The sequence below is a fragment of the Tursiops truncatus genome, chromosome 4 (genome assembly GCF_011762595.2).
Source record: "Tursiops truncatus isolate mTurTru1 chromosome 4, mTurTru1.mat.Y, whole genome shotgun sequence".
Taxonomy (NCBI): Eukaryota; Metazoa; Chordata; class Mammalia; order Artiodactyla; family Delphinidae; genus Tursiops; species Tursiops truncatus.
The window spans coordinates 137,468,155-137,488,284 of NC_047037.1; the positions used below are offsets into that span (position 1 = coordinate 137,468,155).

The 20,130-nt window shown below is 46.9% G+C and overlaps 1 protein-coding gene across 2 annotated transcripts in view; it reads right to left on the reverse strand.

Moving 5' to 3' along the window:
- ERG (ETS transcription factor ERG) overlaps positions 1 to 12,105 on the reverse strand; it is a 279,139-nt gene extending 267,034 nt beyond the window's left edge. Inside the window, exon 1 of one of the 2 annotated variants that reach the window (XM_073804510.1) lies at positions 12,016 to 12,105. The gene's annotated coding sequence lies outside the window, so the exon portion shown is untranslated. Of the gene's footprint in view, positions 1 to 10,959; positions 11,127 to 12,015 lie in introns of those variants that run through there. The other variant, XM_073804509.1, reaches the window with a different exon arrangement.
- Between the last annotated feature and the right edge of the window lie 8,025 nt (positions 12,106 to 20,130).

Here is a 20,130-nt window from a genome sequence, read left to right on the forward strand (position 1 = left end):
AAATATCAGGAAGTCTGCGAAAATCCTCCCTGTCTGATAAAGATTGCACGGTGCCCATTGAATCTCCTAAGGCCTCTGACTCCCTCCCCTCTTCGGAAGTGCCTGGACCAGAGTCCTGACAGCCGGGGCCAAAGAACGCAGTCACCTGCCTCCAGCAAATCCACTCCGATTCCCCCTCATTCCCAGACACAAATTTCCATGAAAACCAGACACAGGACAGAAACCAGGGGCAGGATATTCCAAAATCGCTTCACATCTGCAGCCTGATTTCATTAGACTCACTGCCTTGTTTCTTTTAGCCCCTGTGCGTGTCCACTGCAGGTGACACTTCGCTGACGCTCACCATCAAAACCGTGCTATCCAGACACTTGAGGAAATAAGACCCGTGCAGGAGGGACAGGGGCTCTGGCTGCAGAGAGGGGGATCAGTGAGTTTAGAGACCACAGGAACAGGGAAGTGCTTAGCAACACCTTCATAAGGTGACTCTACTGGGTGTTACTGGTCCTGTCACTGAATCCGCCCACACATCCCTACAGCATATGAAAGCTGTTCATCCCGAAGGGGAGAAAGAAAACACTCCACAGCTGACATTCTTAATCCAAGTTACCTAAATACAGCAGTTTCCAAGAGCACATTTTAGCCATTTCACACCCACGAACACCCAACCAGAGAAGCTGGTGGGGAATCCATGTGGGGATGGGCAGACCCGCTGGGTCCCTGTCACCTTCTCTGTGCCCCAGCCCACAGCTGCAGCCACGAGCTGTCAGAGCCGTTCAGCAATTTGCCTCCAAGGTCTTGTCTGAGGATGTGGCAACTTGCAAGGACCCCACACAGAAGCAACTGGACCTCAACTTTCCCTGCCGAGCCACGCTGCCAGTCGAAGGCTCTGGGTGCCCGTGACGGCACGGTTTTTCCTCCAAGATTTTAAGCACATGTGGCTCGCATCAGTGTGGTCTCGTATTCGCTCTGTTTAGACCACTTGCCTCGCACGTTCTCATATTTACGCATGTTCACTGAACATAACCCCGAGTGAATTATTCAAGAAGGCTTAATGTGCTTCAGACTTCTCAAATATAAGTTAGACTTTAAATTAAATTTGTACTCCCGTGGGAAAGTGGTGCAATGAACGCGGCGTATGGCATCGAGTGGACACGCCGTAGGTCCTGGAACAGAACTGCAGTCACGTTAACAGGATCTCACCTGGCGACCGATGCTCCGCGTGGAGCGAAACAGGACTGAGCTACAAGATTTAACGTGTTGCCTGTGTTTGAAAGCAGCAGAAACATACACCGCACAAACACTCTCGCTTTTTGGTTTATTCCTTGCTGACCTAAAATGAAGCATCCCGACAATGAGAGATGCGGAACGTCTAGACCAGCACACAAAGCCACATTTGTTAGTTCTGAGTTCTCTGGGTTTTTTTAATAAATCGCAAAATCCTTTCTATCTGTGTTGGGATGCCAATAACTGCCCTGAATTAGGTGTTCGATTCTGCACAGCAAATTCGACTTGAGAAAAGGCACACATATCTTATTTAACACACTTTTGTTTTGTTTACAGTAAGCACTGCCCACCAGCAAAAATAAACCAGAACAATGGAGTGAAATGCCCTCCTGCACGGGTGGTAACGAACACAAACTATCTAGAAAAACGTGCAGACAAGGAGTTCACTGCCGACCGGGCCCTGAACTGAACACACACTTCTTATTCAGGGGAAGGTGAATGAGTAAGAATCTGTAGGGAAGGTTTTGACTTTGCATAAAAATTAAATTAAATCAGCTTTAAAACATGCAGACGGTAAAAGGGCTAAGTTATTCAACGACACATTACACATAGTACACCGGCAATAATAAGCAGCATGTGACTGACTTGGCTATGAACTTCAGCGTTACAGGAGAGGGAAAGGCCCGCATTAGATGCAATCTGTCATCACCAAATTGTGCGAACGTGTGCTCTGAGAAGTTAACTCTGCAGCAATCCATCTGATGGCTACCCTTTCTTTCTCTGGGATTCTAGCACCTCAAGAACGCTATTCCTCAAAATGATAAATTGTATTATCCTCAAGACACTGTCCACGGGCAAAATAAGTAATGTGTCATCCTGCCGGGATTACCCTTAAACAGGGAATACTCAAATAAGATGTTTATACGAGAAGCTGTCAGAGCATGATTCCAACAAAAGCAGCACTATTTGTCACCAGGCACATGAAGTTTCAGTCTGAAAGCAGATATTTGGTTTTGCCTCTTAAAAGCATGAAGTGAGTCAACAGGAAATCATACATACGTGATCTCTGCAATCTGAAAACTGCAGGTTTGATACAGAACATACCATGCTAGCATTCACTTTTTTTTTTTTTTTTTTTTGCAGTACGCGGGCCTCTCACTGTTGTGGCCTCTCCCGTTGCGGAGCACAGGCTCCGGACGTGCAGGCTCAGCGGCCATGACTCACGGGCCCAGCCACTCCGCGGCATGTGGGATCTTCCCGGACCGGGGCACGAACCCGTGTCCCCTGCATCGGCAGGCGGACTCTCAACCACTGCGCCACCAGGGAAGCCTGCGTTCACATTTTTATTGCTATCATTTCTGGCTCCAGCGTGATATATTGGGCGATATTGCCAAGGGGGACACGAAGTCACAAAAATTCTATTACTGTGATCAAGTTATACAGTAGACGTCACAGCTCCTAATTATATGAATCCTGAACACCTATGCTGAATAGTGTCGACCTGCACTGTCCAATACAAGAGCCACATGTGGCTACTGAGCCCATGAAATGTGGCCAGTGCAAATTGAGATGTGCTCCATGTAACCCACACACTTGATTCTGAAGATTTAATACAGAAAAAAATGTAAAAGAGCTCATCAATATTTTTATATAGATGACACTTGAAGTGATAATATTTTGGACATCTATTACGTAAAATAGATTCTTAACTTTTAATAATAATAGTTAATTATTAATTTCATGTTTCTTTTTCCTTTCTAAAAGTACACGTGAGACTCACATTCTATATCCCCTGCCCAGCGCTGCTCTGACCTTCCACCCACCCTGCCTCCATGTCACCCTGCCCCCTTCTTGTCATTTCCATAAGTGGACCCTCTGTGCTGACCAAGAGAACTCCCCGTAGCAGTGGGGATCCAGGGCCAAACCCCAGCTGGGTTCGGACTCTGCTCTGGCTCTATCTGTGTGACTGTGGGCACATCACTCAGCTCTCCCAAGCCTCACTTTGCTACTCTGGAAAATGGGGCAATAAAACACCACCTTCACAGAGCCGTGGTGAGGATGCCCTGGGGCAACAGGGATCCCATGTCTGCACCGCCTGGTGGAGTCAAGGTCAGTGACCATGCTCTAAACATCACAACTCGCTTCTCCTTTGCAAGCTTACTTTATTCCCTGCCTTTTAACTTCACACTTGGTGTCTAGCTTGGTCCTTCCAACACCAGGGGTTGGGCAGTTCCTGTGCTGTGTCCCCCAGCTCCCAGGGGGCACTTCCCACACTCCGAGCACCGCAGTGCCTGACTGCGGCTGCCCTCCCACCCCCATCCCTGCCTATCTAGAGCCAGGACACGCCATGGTGCAGGCCCAACGCACCAACCTTCGGGAAGCATTTTTTGGTCTTCCTCTGGCATGGTCTAGATCCCTTTTCGATTGTATGATTCTTAGGAGGTGGACTATTTTATTTACAATCTATCTTGTTCCGTAAAAGGATTTAAAGTGATCCACAAGGATACAGGTGATATAACAAGGTTTTTTAAAAATTCCGAAGTAGATGCAAATTAAACAATAGAGATGAGGCTAAAGGGAAACAAGGGCAAGAACGGGAAGAGGAGCTAAGAACGTGGCAGCCCACCCAGGAGGTCACAGGATCCTGCACCCGTGCCGGAGCTGGGGCACACGCACACCTCCAAGCTGGATGAATGACATCCAACTCAGACAACTACTCCTCATGCTGAGTCGACCCCAAGTCTTGATAAGACCCAAATCTTGATAAGATAACAAGCTTGCCCAACAGCTGACCTACAGCAGGCATGGGGATGGTCTCTGTCATGGCCCCGAATGCAGCACATCAGAGCCCCCTAGGGACCACTCCCTCCATCACTGCACAGCCTAGGACCCTGGCTCACTGTCACACCAGCCTGGTTCAAGCAGGTGGCACTGATGAATGTGCCATTTTTGTTGGCCTGTGCATTCACCCCCTTTCTAGAACCCATGGCCTGTGTGTTCATCCCCTTTCTAGAACGCATGGCCTGTGCGTTCACTCCCTTTCTAGAACCCATGGCCTGTGTGTTCATCCCCCTTCTAGATCCCATGGCCTGTGTGTTCATCCCCCTTCTAGATCCCATGGCCTGTGTGTTCATCCCCCTTCTAGAACCCATGGCCTGTGTGTTCACCCCCTTTCTAGAACCCATGGCCTGTGCGTTCATCCCCTTTCTAGATCCCATGGCCTGTGCGTTCATCCCCTTTCTAGATCCCATGGGCTGTGCGTTCACCCCCTTTCTAGATCCCATGGCCTGTGTGTTCATCCCCTTTCTAGATCCCATGACCTGTGCTTTCACCCCCCTTATAGATTCAGTAGCATGTACACTCACTCCCTTTCTAGATTTCAGCTCCTGAAGGCCTGACCCGAGGCTTCCCCACAGTGCCTTGCACTGAAAGATCAGCTTGCCCTTCTAGTCTCTTCCTGGCGCTTGCCTCTCTGTGACTCAGAATGCCCCTCCTCTGCTGCAGTCCTGAACCTTCCAAGTCTGGGTCAAATCTGACCTCAGACAGGTCTCTCCCTGCTCGGCACTCCCTGCGTTCTCCTGCATGAATTTCCACCTGTGGATGTCTATCCCAAGGACGTTGCGTTCAGAGTGAATGCTATTAGCTATTTGGAGTGGAAGGGGCTATAGTTTCCTTTACATGTTGTCAATACAACTAGTTGAGCAAAGAATACTTGAGGCAGGCCACTAATGGCTGGGATCAAACAGGCAGACAGGCAAGCTCTGAAGTGTTCTGGCTTTTCCATTACATGTGCAGTTGCTTTTCTAATCTCTAGATATGTCCAGTGTCTTAACAGTCCCTATGCGATCCACATTCCCATCTCTCTTTCAGGACAGTGCTCTCATTTAATAGGTGATCAATAAATTTTGATTGAGAAATGTGTTTCCAGGTTGCCTCAATTTAATAAAGAAAATTCAACACGATTTAACGCTTAACGTTTGCAAAGAAAAACTTATATGCGTGCAAAACATAGTTACAAATGCGATCTTAAAATTAAAACAGATATAACCCCTTCTCTGCCTCCCAGGAGTTTACTGAGGGTTCTACATACTTAGGGGACGATTCTTCTGGACTTACCTCCAGTTTTACAATTTGGGAATAAAGTACGTAGGAGAAACTGGTCTTGTGGGATGTTCTGTTTAATCATCTATATTTATAAGCCTTAGAAAACTGCAAAAATCCATCAAATTTTCTCATGAGATGGGATTAGAAGCCATTTCGGACCTGATACTACTTCAGCTGTAAAACCCTCTCCCTTTGACCCTGCAAGCAACCATCTCTTTCTCTGCTTTAATGGCACGGTTTGGGGTGGGGTTTCAGAACTTAAATCCTGGTAATATGCTGACCTAACACCCCTTCTCCAGAAAAGACTCTCAGTATTCCCTGGATTTGAACTTCATTGTCATTATTTCTATTTTAAAACTCTGTAGAGAAGTAAATGTTCCTGCCAGGGTCAAACAGACTAGAAAGTACTTTGCACTACTGAAGAGGCAAATTTTTTCCTCCACTTTCGCTTATTCTGTCATCTTGCTACTGTAACTTGCACTCCAGAAAGCGCCAGGCTTGCACAAGGCACGTTTAAATTTTGAGCAATTATAGACCCAGATCTGTAAATCCGGCAGCAGGCCCACATCAGCTTCGGGAGGTTGGATATGATTTTAATGAGATTCCATTCTTCTTAAAATGCGATCTTCTTAAAATGTCCCTAAGACGCCAATTGGCGTCTTGTTTCCCAATAAAAAGAAATCTCGATTTTCTGATATATTTAATTTCAAGTTTTATGTTGAGATGGCAAGTGTGCATGGTTTGTGTTTCCAAACATTTCATTTTACTAGCACACACTTCAGCTATTATTTATATTCAGCTTGGTTCTTTGTACGTCCCATGGAAGAATCCTGAAACCGTCCTTGTTCACTCCTGGGGTCCCAAGGTGCCACCGTGATCACCTCCCTCCCGCCAGCCTCCTCAAAACAGCTTCTTTCAACCTCTACTCAAAAGCCTGAGCTCTTCATTCTCTCCAGCACAAGCAGAATTCCAAGCACCAGTAGCACAGAGAGGAGGGAACACTGCTTTTCCATTGCCTGTTCCAATCAATTGATTATATTAAGGCAACGGGTCGTTAACACACATAGTAAGATCTTGGGTTTCTCCTGTTGTTCAGAAGAGCACAGAGCCTGACGCCCAGCTTAGCTCAGACAGAAAGGTGCACGGCACCAGTTAATCCATTTCCGCGATGCTGCTTATGACTTTTCGCAAACGAATCCTTCCTCAAGGTGGTGACACAAACCTCCCTGCCTAGAGCACCGAAAAACTTGCACACGCATCTCTCTTTTACTTTGCAACTTAACTACTTTCGTAGAGCCCCGAGGATCCATAACCCACATTTCCACTCCCTCACGGAGGAAACGAATCTCCCCACCAAGAACAGAGAATCACTCAGTGGAAATATGACCAAACGAGTACATTACCGCTCAAAGCTGGGCCCCTTCATTCCCCTGTACTCAAACTAAGGGGCAAATACTCTTCTTCACTTTGAAATGAAGGTTTGGAGACCTCAGCCAAACCCTTAATCAAGTGAAAGTAAGGGTTTCCTGTTTTTGAAAAATCACCGTAGATGTGCCTGCTTTTTTCTTTTTCTTTTTTTTTAACCATTCTTTAGGTTTTATTTTTCATTTATTTATTATTTTTTACAATATATGTTTTTCTTCCTATCCATTGCAGGCATGTTTTTCTCCCCCAGAGTAGGTTTTCCTGGGGGAATAATTATTAAAATAATAGTAGCACTAAAAGGAATCCGATATGAGACACTAACGTGTGAAAATCTCATTCCCACTGAAACAGTTCAAAATTAGGTGGTATGTTTTAACTACAGATCTAGGTTTTCAAATCCCTGAGACATGCTAACAGTTTGTTCTAGATCAGATCTCCCGTCTAATTCTCTAGGGTTGTGATTTTCAAAAGTGATAAATTAATTCAAAAGGCCTATTGTACACACTTTAAGGAGATTGTAGGCTTCAGCCACAGCCATTCTGGAACGGGAAAAAGTCTCAGAACTAAACTTTCTTTGCTCCTGCTTCTGACCAGGCGCTGAGTCAAGGTAACTGAACCCCTTACTTTCATTGTTAAATTACTGCTTCTCACACGCAATCAGGGTCTTCCAGATTATGACAGGCCACTGTCAAAATAGAAGAACTTAAAAGTTACTTTAAATCTAAAACGCAGACCCAGTGCTCCATTTTTAGATGCACCCTTTAATTACTTGGTGGTGTCTACATCTTACTTATGCTTAAATTTAGCAAAGTAATTTTAGATCACTCGCCTTCAGATCACTTCACTACCTTCACTAGATCTGCAATGTTACAAACATAGAGCACCGAATCCTCTCTCTTCTAAGTACTAAAATGTTTAAAATAAAAGGTAAAAAAGTTAAAAGGGCAACATTTCCCCCTGGCTATTTTGAAAAACTGGTGCGAATGAGAGCCCAGCCATCGGAGACTTCTGTTTTTTTAATCTACAGAATAACTGCTTTGAATCTATCAATGTGAGAAGGTGTATACTGACAATGGACAGATAATTACCTGTTCCTAAGCCACGTGAGGGTGCAAACAAGCACCAAGGAAGATGCCATCGTGACATCAACAATACAGGGGCAGCTAGGAGACCTCCTGTGTGAGTGTCACCAACTACGGCAGGGACTTTCAAAGTCCCCCCCCCCAGAACTCACACTGCTACCACCACGTATCAAAATTTTCTGAAATTGTGTCCAAAATATTTGAATCCCTCTGTTGCGTCAGCTTGTTTTTCTTACAAATGCAACTCAAAAGGTTTGAAGAGTTCCAAATTCAAGGTGCAGATCATAAACAAAGCCTGTGTTTTGAAGGACGATATACCCTGGGAATGCCCAAGTATCCTTACACGTTGGAGAAAGAAAATGGAACCCCTTTGGCATTCTCCTCCTCACTGGAAAAGCTTGTCCAGGAAGCAAAGGGTGATCAAGCCAGGAGGTGACAAAGAGACCTGCATTTAGAGAGATCGACCCCCAGCTTAAACGGAGCACTGACTTGCAGCATCACAAAGCCGGGATTCTGCTTATAATGACTTCCTTCTGATCTAAGTTACCTGGACCACTTCTTGCTTCCCAGGCTCCAGTAGTCTCACTAGAAGCGGGTGTCTCTCTGTCGACACCTCCTAAATGAAGTTCCATGAAAGAGTGAGTGGCACCGACATTTATTCAACATGACACTGTCTCCCCACCCTCCATATCATATGACTGATGCTGACCTGCTCTGGTTTTTCACTGGGGAATAGCAAAAGATCTCAGGAACATTAGCTCCTCTGTCTTGTGAAGAACTAAATCCCCCTTTTATTATTTTTGTTGTTGTTGTTTAAGGACAGGTAACAAGGAAAGACCAGAGCTAATATTAATTTTAGAAAAAAAAGTTGAAAATTTCCTATTACCTACTTACAAAATATATATTCCATATACGCACAATATATAAAATTTTAGAATAGTACATAAGTTAAAAATCAAGGTTGACATCTTTCAAAGAGGCTTTACTTTTTACTTATATATCCGGCACTCCACTGGGATCTCAGCCCTTACCACAAATAAAATAGCTGATTTTATGAGATGAGAAACTCAAGAATTTTCTTTAATACCAAAACAAAACCGAGGACTTCCCTGGTGGTGCAGTGGTTAAGAATCTGCCTGCCAATGCGGAGGACATGGGTTTGAGCCCTGGTCCGGGAAGATCCCACATGCTGCACAGCAACTGAGCCCGTGCGCCACAACTACTGAGCCTGAGCTCTAGAGCCCGTGAGCCACAACTACTGAGCCCATGCACTGCAACTACTGAAGCCCACATGCCTACAGCCCGTGCTCCGCAATGAGAAGCCACCGCAATGAGTAGCCCGCACACAGCCATGAAGACCCAGCACAGCCAAAAAATAAATAAATTTTAAATAAATAAATAAAAATTAAAATGAAGTTGCTTTTAAAAAAAAAGAAGAAGAAGTGGAGGAGGCAATGGTTATAAACACGTGTACATGCAGTCCCATTACATAATCCAATGGTAAACAAGAATTCTCAAAAATTTACCTAAAGAAGGCGCATCAGAGTAAATCACCAAGAACTCATCATGAGAGAATAGATACATGGAAAATAATATATCACAACGCTACCCCAAATATTTAAAAATAAAATGAAGGAATTACAAAGTGTTAGAAAAGAGAAGAAACCAAAATTTTAAGTGTACCTGGAATTATATATTCTTAAATAACTCAAAAAGATATAATACCTATTTGCTGGCTTAGTGTAATTTCCAAAAGTCACTGAGTCAAATCGAAGCTGGGGTTACCAGACCGCAAACTGTATTTGTGATATGTGTAGAACTCATAATGCCTTTCTTCAGAATTAGAAAACTTTGCATAGTAGCCACAAATTTGCACAGCTCATCCGGTTTCCACTAGAATCGTACTTTCAATGGTATAATTAGCTCATTCATAATTTGACACATAGTGAGTTAATTTATCTGGTTGGATTTTTATGTAACTTCTATTGCCTGGTCTTCCCACTGATGAAGCCAGTGCAAGCTGCTGCCAGCGAAGCAAGGGTTAAACCCAGGAATGTGACAGTTCTCCTGGTGATAAGGTGACGGGTAGCTGAGGCCAGGTCAAGGGCTCTAAGCTATTTGGAGAGAATTGAAAATACTCAAAAATAATCTCAATGGTAAATAAACTCTATGCCCTATGTATGTCACCAGGGGAAAACTAAAAAATTTTTTAAATCACATTGAAAGTTTTCTGAACTACAGAAGCTCCAGAAACATGCACAGTGGGAAATCCGTGGCACATATGAATATGTTCTTTGGAAAGATAACGAAATTATCCCAACGAATAAATAAACAACTCTATGTATTAAGTTCACATCGGCATTAAAATTGTTTATCCATTTTATTGGGCAGTTTAGTCTGCTATTGGTAATAGCATCTAACTGCTTTAAAATGTTAAAAATAATTCTATGCAGTACCTTTTGTAAAGCCTCTATACAATATACAATAGCGATACATAGATGTTGGATTTCAGGTAGAAACCAAGAAGGCTAGCTGATATACATATATATATATATATATATATATATATATATATATATAATTTTTAAACATGCCAAGTTTCCCAATTAAAGTGGTAAACGGGAAGCATATAAACATAACAGCTGCAAGCTGAGGTGTCAGAAGGTGAAAAGACAGAGACAGAAGTGCAGAGAAGAGACTAAGCCCAGGTTTAGGAACGCGCGGTGAGAGCGCCGTCGAAGGGCGACTCCACGCACAGAAGGACCGACCCGGCAGTGACAGCCAAGCCCACACCTCGTCTCGACTTTCAGCCAAGCGTGGGCTTTAATTCGAGCCTTATTTCTATTCCAGACAACAACAAATAACCTCTTTCTCGGTGTCCCAGACGAGGCCCCCGCGGTCAGCTTTCCCGGCCCTCGCCTATTGCGGGGGTCTCCACTCCTCTCCCTCCGTCCCGGGCGCGCGCGCCTTCCGAGGACCCGGGCAACGACGAGCCGTGCCTCCCGGCGTCCCACACCCCACCTGTCCCGGCGCCGTCGGAAGAGCCGGGTCAGCCCGCTGCCACCGTCCCCGCCGCCGCCTCCAGCGAAGGAGCCGGGCAGAGCGCGCGGGCCACGGGACTTACCGAGAGGCGAGCGCCGCCGTCGGGGGAGGGCGTGTCCCGCACGTGGGTGTCCGCGCGTGTCCGCGCCCGCGTGTGCCCGCGCGCGTGCCTGGCCGTGGGCGCCGAGCCGGGCGGCACTGAGTCCCTGGGCGCCGACGGGCTCAGCCCATGGTGTGGGCGCCAGCCTCCGGGAGGCTCTGGCTCCCGCCAATCGCCGAGCAGGGCTGCCGCCCCGACGCGCTGCTCGAGATCCGGGAGTGCACGCCGGGGGCGGGGCGGGGCGCGGGGGCGTGAGTGGCCCGGGGCGCGGGGGTGCGCGCGCGCGCGCGTCCAAGTGCGCGTGGGTATGCGGGCGCGCGTGGCCGTGAGCGCGCCCTCGGGCCGGGGAGCGCGGGCGGCGCGGGCAGGTCTGGACCCCGCTTGGCTTTAGGAAGCATCTGGCGGCTCGGAGGAGGAAGAGGAGGAGAAGCGGAGCCTGGGACGGAGTAAGCCAGAGTCCAGGCCCCGGCGGCGCGGGAGAGAAACCCAGGAGGGGAGAGGAGCGAGGACCGGAGAACAGGCGAGGGGAGGGGAGGGCCCGGGAGGTGGGGGACGCCGCGGAGGTGCTTGCTCCTCGGAACTTGGTGAGAAGTAACTTTTTACCCAACCTCGGCCGTTACACACATTACAAATAATAAAAGTTAAAACTGGTTGTTTCGGGAGAAGTTTAAAATGACCATCGACTGCCTGGGATGCTGATCAGAATTAAGACGACGTTGCCCTCAGCGTAATGAAGAGACGCGGTGCCAGGCGCCACCGGCTTTAGTAAGACCTGGAGTCACTGCCCGCGCGTCCCGAGAGCGTTGGGACCCGGTGGAGGAGCCTGAGGAGCAGCGGTGTGCGGTCGCGAGGATGCCAAGATGTCCAGGGGTCTGATGGACAGACGCGGTGACGGCGGCCCTCCTGAGAACAGTGTCTGCAAGATACAGCCTCCAAAAGGGGGAGCCGCGAGGTCTGGCTCATCGGCCCGGGGGCACTGCGAAGCCCCTCCAGATGTTTTAGTTTATAAGTGATTTCTGACATCAAAATCGCGCTTACCTGACTGCTGCTTCTCTTCACTCATGTCCCGCGGGGACCGTCCCTGCCTGATCGCTAGGAACCCAACCTAGAGCGTCCTCTTGCAGACTCTCCCCTTTCCGACCAAGTGAAAACTACTCGTGTCCCTCCCTCTCCAAACTTTAACAGCCAAGAATTTCAGCAAACAGCCAGAAAGAAAACTAAGCCCCCCCCACCGCCTGCCACCCCAAGGGAAGGGAGGGAATAAGCACTTCTTTAATTTGAAAAATAATAATTAAAACTCCCTCAACGTTTAAGGCCGGGCAACATAATCTATTAATTGGTCGCTATTAACATGCAGTTTTATTGACCATAGCACACAGAAGTCTGATTGTGAAGGAGTGTTTTCAATGAAAGTGGAGTTATTTTAGCTGCAGACGTGTTTACATTTCTGTGGTTTAGTCTATAACTTTCTCTTTTTCTTGCTTCAGAATTCTGCTCCATGAAGCAAAGCCCTTAGCTCCCAGACATTCCAAAAAGTCTGCCAAAATAATAGAAAAAAAAAAAGAGAGGGAAGAAAAAACACACAGAGACCCCCAAGTCTGGGTCAGGCTCAGGGTTGTAAGTGGGCATCACCAGTATGCCCCCTCTCCACACAATTTCCAGTTTAAAGAAAAAAAAAAAAAAAAGCCCTTCAGGCCTCCATTTCCTGTTTGCTGAGGAAAAAATAGGATGGGTCTAAGCAGCTGAGTTTAGAAACCGCCTTCTCCAGGACCTATAGATTCCAAGAAGTCCTTTAACCCTAGAGATGCCAAAATGAAATCATGGATATGAAAACCTACCATTCCACACTCTCCAAGGAAGTACCTCTCTTTTAAGTGGACAACCTTCACGAACTACAAATGCGTTCCTAGGAAATTTCTTGAACAAACAGGCACACCATGGTAGATGGGGTGCAAGCCCACCTCTCCATAGGTGGCCAGGAGAAGATACCAATAAAAATAAGTATGGAAAACAGATTAAGTTTCTGAGAGGTATGCAACCCTTTTCTTTCTGAGGATGCGGTACAGAAAAGCAGAATGCATATTAAAAAGTGCATATTTAGTACTAGGGTTATGTCAGTTTTCACAACCTGTACTAGAATCAAACTTGGCAGAATTGGTTCACTCCTTTGAATTGCTCGCTAGTATCACAGAAGTCACGGTATTGCCATTCACACGATCTTAAAAAATATTCAACCTGCCTCCCCCCTAAACTATCAATTGCATATTTCGGTTCCTATTCTTTAGAACTATTCTCCAAAGATTCCAGATCCAAGAAACCTCACTGTATTTTGAAATCTTCCTCTTAGCCACTCATGTCCAAACCTCACCACAGAGAGCCTTTGTCATTTAGGGGAGTGCTTTAAAGTGAATAGATTCTCAACCTGACCGATGAGATCCGCAGTCCACGGCAATGACTCTGCTTTGCAATACATTACCCTAGCAAAGTTCCTTCAACGTCATCACTTGTACCGAATACTCTAATAATATAGAACCATGCTGAAAATAATATAATGTGTGCTAACTGACAAAGGAGCTTGCTTTATGAATTAAGAACTGTACTTTCATAGTAGAACATGATTTCAACCACCCATTACCACTGTTGAGAACAGAAAAAATGAGTTCAGAAAAACCACAATATTTGAAACAATGTCATCTGCGGCTCGTCCTTGCTACTCTCTCCCATTCCCCCAAATATACCACACAGAGAGAGGAGGGGTGGGGGGAGGAGAGGAGAACGGAGAGAGAGAATTGCATAAAAGACAAAAGCACATACTAAGCCCACTCTCAAAGCTGAGGTTATTAATGTTGAAAAATCTTAGAACCCAGAATCCCAGAGTTTCACAAAGTTAGGACACCATCTCCTCCAACTGATTGTATCTTGCAGTTGCAGTTAGGAAGTTCTTTCTATTGTCTAATCTAATCCCCAGCTTCTACCACAGCATTCCTTTGAGTCTGGTCCATAATCAAGGTCAAGTAGTGGGAAGTCAATTTCAACTAATTAAATCAATTGAGTTAATTTGAGAGGCCAGCAGAACACAAGTAATGGAGATACATTCACCATCTATCTGTGCTGCAAGACAGGAAATACAGTCATTCTAAGTTCATAAAATACAATTTAAGGGCTTCCCTGGTGGCGCGGTGGTTGGGAGTCTGCCTGCCGATGCAGGGGACACGGGTTCGTGCCCCGGTCCGGGAAGATCCCACATGCCGTGGAGCGGCTGGGCCCGTGAGCCATGGCCGCTGAGCCTGCGCGTCCGGAGCCTGTGCTCCGCAACAGGAGAGGCCACAACAGTGAGAGGCCCGCGTACCGCAAAAAAAAAAAAAAAAAAAAAAAAAATACATTTAAAAGGAAGGATTTTATAAAAACACCGCTTGACACGTTCCACAAGAATTAGTATTTTTAAGTATTTCATACATGAGATAATCTTTCTATGTCAAGTTTTGTGGTCGACTTAATTCTTTTTGAAATCCCTTTTATCCAAAAGATGTTTTGGATTAATTTAAGTATTTGTTACTGGAGAATGTCAAGCTCTTGTTCAATGAAATGTCCTGAATTGGGTTGTCACACCTGTTAAATATAAGCCTCCTTTTCTTTTGATATTCTGAGAAGGGCCTTAAAAGGTTTACATCCTTCAATATGGAGATTTAATTGCTTTACCTATAATAAAAAATAATCCCTATAAAATTCAGATTGTGGATATTTCAAAGCTGAAAGAACTATTGGATTGGGATGTAAAGGTTGCAGTTCAAAAAGCCTTCCACGTTTAATATCACGTGCGTGGAGTTATGAGTTATAAACTCCTGGTTATCATTTTGTAAGGTCTGGCCTTTGTAGTCCTTGCAGGGAGTGTCTTTGAGCTTACTTTATGGCTTAGCAGTTCTGTGTGTGCACGTGTTAAATATGGAAAGGGGAGCGCATCCCCCTGCAGTAAAGGCTCTCAAGGGAGGAAGTCTCAGATTCCATTTTAAATGAGGTACTGGAGTGAGGTTCGCCACACTGACACTTTTCACATCTTGGGTGAGCTCAGACCTGGCGAGAAGGACAGCCCTGGTTTGAGAAAGGAGACAGTATGTGTGCTTCGGCCACTGGCCATTTCCCACTGTTCAAGCCCTGAGCATCTTCAGTGTTTCTCGGGGCATCCAGAGGCCACCCCCAGCCCCCCCCCCCCCGCCACAGCCTCCACTCAATCAATTGGGACCTTCTTTTCATCCTGGAGGTGGTTGGATGGGGCTCCTACTGGGGCAACCCAAGACAGGAAAGGGAGGAGAATAAGCGTTAGAATTCTGGAGTTAGGGTCCTAAACGTAGCTTCCCTGGGGGCCCTCTCCCCACCACCATCCTCATCCCATTCTCTGACTTTCTTCATTGATTGTAAGTGAACACGAGAGGGCAGAGGTGTAAATTCTCTTGGGAGAGTCTTCAACCCACCACAAAAGCATCCCCACTCTCACCAGGATCTTTTATCATCAGCTGCTAAGAAGTCAGTTTTATGCGCTCCTTACCCTCCTAGACAAACTAATTTCATGCAACACTCTTATCCTCTGAAGCACTTTTTCAATCGCCGTCAGATGTAGTTTAAGCCTGCAGTACACACAGCAGTTCTTAATAACACGTGGTGACCACAAACTGCTCCATAAAATTGCATAATGCATAATTCCTATCAACTTGCATAATGCACACGACGAGTTGATATGAAACACATTGTACATCTGTCAGTGAGCTTTGGTGACAAAGGTTATACAAAATGGATCGGGAGACTGTATTTGCATTTTTAAAATGGAATTACATAGGACACATCAGGAGATTTGCTGCCGCTCTTCTGATGATTATACTTATTATACTTATTTGCTTGTGAGCTTCACATACATACTGTGACACTAATTCTATCAATGAACAGTTTCGTCATGTACATTTTCATCAATGGGATTACTCATGAGTGCGAGAATAGTTGCATTTTTAGAAAGTTGACACAACTCAGTGATTTTTTTTTGTATTGATAAAGGCCTTAGCATAACAGTGCCTCAGTGCAAACAAAATCAATATCTTAATGATTTTCTTTTGTATCCTAGAATAGAAAATTATTATTCTATGATTATGGGTGACCTGATATAATTTAAATGGGTGAAAAGTCTATTTCAGATAAAATACACAGACAGTTGACAAGGAATGAGTGAGAAGAGGAATCCAACACTCACCAGCCTTATGACCTTGGGCAAGTCACGGCCTCTTGATTGAAATTTCAATTTTCTTATCTATTAACTGAGGCTATTGGAGTGGATGACCTCAAATAGGCTAAACAAAGGAACTCCCAGGGGAGAATTTGGGTTATTCATCTTTATCTCCCTGCTTTTTGCATTGTGACTAACTGATGGATTAATTGAGGGCACATAGTAGAAATTACACCTCTCTTCAATAAGCCCTGAGCACACACTCCTGCTTCTCTCCCGTGTACCCATGCAGGGAGAACAGCACCCTCTGGGCAGAGGTTCCCTTACATTTCAGTCCAGGCGTGGGTGGAGAACTGAGGTCTACACAGCAGTGATCAGAGCCCTGCCTCTACGTCAAAACCACCGGGCAGCTTCAAAAATAATGCCGTTCTCTTGACCCCATCTCAGACCACGTGAATCAGAATCTTGGGGGACAGGGAGGTCTATGGCACCAATACAGATGTTTGAAACTCCCCAGGTCATAGGCATGGACCTCCAGGGTCAACGATCACGCTGTTGAAATGACGGTCATTCATTGAATAAGGAAGGAAGTCCAGAATCTCTATCTAATGAGATAATTCAGAAAATGCGCTTCAGAGATGAGCTCTGTCCCCCAAAACAGTTGTCTGGCCAGACTGCCCTCCTTCTGTGTTTAGTGTCAATCTTCACTCAGTCCCCAAATCCTAGAACCTTAGGATTTCTTCCTCATTTTGCCGCCGTTTCCTGGAATGTTCTTCCTTTCTTCATTGTGGTCTACCATTCAACAGGCATGTTTATCATGCAGGTGCCTTTCAGTCACATGCAGTAGGAACAAGGCCTGAGGCACTCCAGTTCAAAGGGCTCCAAAGTGAGTCAAGACTCAGACCCAGATCTTGGGAGTTTTCACTGTGTGGCCAGTTCATCACCCTTCCTTATTCAAAGTCTCCTTCTGGACCTGTCTTGGCCAGCCCTGAGCCTAATTTAACTCCCACCCTCCAGCAAGCCTTCCCAGCCTTGGGACAGCACCAATTTCTTGTGACTGCATCATTCACACTTTGGAACTCAATAAGAATTGACCTTTGAACCTGCCCTTCATTTGGCCTATAGCTAAATGGTCACCATCGGCCATACTGAGTCACCACAGTTCCCATGGACAGCTGCTTTGTCTATTCCCAGGGTCCAGGCCTCTCACTTGAGCTTTTATAGCCGCTGGCCATGGAGGCTGTCTCCTAACTGCCCACCCACTCCCCGGCACTATGCCAAGTACCATCTGGCCAAAGGGCCTTCACCTCATCACACCACACCCATCACACCATCACACCATCACTTCAGAAGCCTTCAGGAGCACGTCTTGCCCATTGGGTAGATTCCAGATGCATTTCTAGTGCACCAGGTGAGAATTTGGAAATCATGGCCAAGCCTTGCAGAGGGCAATCTCTTCACCTCCATGTCTACCTACCGGCATGGAGGGGGAAGGGGGATTAAGATTTGTTGCAGAAGAAACTAAAGGGGGAAGATTCTGACATGCAAGTAGGATTAAGGGACAGGACAAAAGCTCCTTTCTCGAAGACCCTCGGCCCTTATCAGCACTGCACAGGCCTGGGGCACCCTGCTCCCGGAGTCCTCCCACGGTGGCGGAGATTAGAGTTCTCTTTGCCATCAAGATTTAGCTGGGCATTTGGATTCAGGAGAGGAGAACATAATATAGGGGAAAGCCCACCCCCTTCTGAGGCCCACGGATGGGTGAGAGATAAAGGGAGGAGTCGTGAATAAGAAAGTCTGGGTCCCTATTGCCTCATTCTCCTTCTGTGCAGAGATGCAGGGATGTGAGGCCAACAGTGGGGAAAAGGGGGTTCTGACACCCAGTCCCTAATGAGGGACCTGGAAGCTCCCACGCCCCAGGGCCCAGGGTGACAGAGGGGGACTCACATGTCCCCCCGTGTGGCGTGGATTCTGAGTTGTGATCCCCGGAGCCCACATGGTTAGGTAAGATCACTGTCACCATTGGAAGTTAACCTCTGGGCTCACAGGCCAGGTGGAGGTTTTGGCCAAGCCTCGGAGGTGCCCAGAAGGGGTCTGAACAATGGGCCCCACCAGCCACAGGATCTGGTCACAAGGCTGCCAGCAGGGTGAGTGACAACCAGGAGGATAAGGGACCTTCCCCTGAAACCTCAGGGTTTATGTCTGAGAGCCCATCTCTTCCAGAAGACGGTGCTACTCCAAGTGTGGTCCCTGGATGGGTACCAGTCTGTGAAAGACTGGATGAGTACCAGTCTTTGGGAAGACCAGGGAGGCCTAGCCCTGTCTAGAGAAACTGTTTAATTTATTGGGTCAGGCTAGAGGTGCTTAACCAGACCCACTCATAAAGCAAATATTTTTCCCGCTAACCAGCAGCTGGGACAGAGGAGGGAGCTCAGAGTCACTGAAGAAATCCCCTTTCTCTGAATGTGTAAATCATGGCATGAATTAAGATTTGTGATTCCTTGACATAGATATTTGTTTTACATACATATTGACCCACAATCTGGGTCCAGGTTTGCTTTGTGATTTGATACCCATCACTTCCTTACATGAATCTTTCAATATACCCAGTCTCCTCTCCCACTCTTTTCTAACTGCGCACAGCCTACCATTTTCATTTTCGTAGCATCAAGCACAGCGTTGGAAAGATAGTCCATCTTACAAATGTCTGTTGATTCACGGACTTTAGCATCACATCCTAAATCTCACGCAGTTGTGACTTAACTCACCTCCTGGTACCTAAAGATGATCAAAGCAGTCTACGCCCTGCCCTGGACCCCACCGGCCCCTCGAGCTCACCCATAGCCTGGTGGACCATTTCCTCCTGCGTCCACAGTTTCTGTCTGAGCCTCTCTGGCTGCTTGGAGAAGCCTTCTCTGGGGTGCCCAGAGCTTGCAAGGCAGCCCAGGAGTGCCGGGGAGGCACAGATCCCAGCCCTCAACCATGAGGGGTGGCACGTCGTGGGCCAATGTCCCAGCTCAGAGACACAACTCTGAAGCATATTCTACACGGCTCCTCAGATGGTTTCCATGGATTGGGCCCTAACTGCCCATTGGTGCAGAAATCACGCCCAGAACACGTTCTTTTCATTGGTTTGCCCTCCCCCATCCCTCTTCCCCACTCCCTCACTCTTGCTTGCTGGGATCACTTTCCAGATAAACTTCTTGAACCCAAAGCCCTGTCTCAAGTCTGCGTTTGATGGGAACCATACAAAACATCACCAAGGGGCCGTTTGTTGTCCACGTGTGCCCTGACCCTCATCCTGCCAGTGTCAGTACAGAGCAGACCTGTGGACCTGATCCAGGGGTGGCCCTTGCGGTACAAACAGCACAAGGCTCTAGAACCCCGAATGAGCCAGAAGGCCACGTCTGTGGAGAATTGGACCTTGAGAGATTTGGGGCCTCACCCTCTCACAACCTGACTGGTGAGGATGCTGGTGACAAAGAAGGTGGCATCTCTGCCACTGTCTAAAAATGCCCAAAGCTCCCTGCTATCCCGGAGAACCTCGCCCTTCCAACCATCACCGCCAAGGCAACAGCACACCCCTGTCCCCTCACAGAAAGAAGTCCTGGGAGGTCAGGGTAAAATACACGCGGTGTCACCTGCATCGCCGACGGGTGACACGGACCGCATGACTCATGAGGAAAAGAGCCCCGCCTGGCACGGAGCGCAGCTCCCAGTGCAACACAGACCCACTGGGCGCTGAGAACGTAGGTGCTCGTCTTTCTGTGCACGTCAGAGAGAACATGGTGGCAGAGAGCATCGCACAGGGCAGTCGGCAGTCGTGGCTGTTTCTCACGCCGCCCCTTCCACAGGCCATGCTGCACCGTGTCCACCGTGGTTCACACGCTTGTCCACTACGGAACTCAGCACAGGGCACTGATGACGTCAGCCTCTGTCTCCTG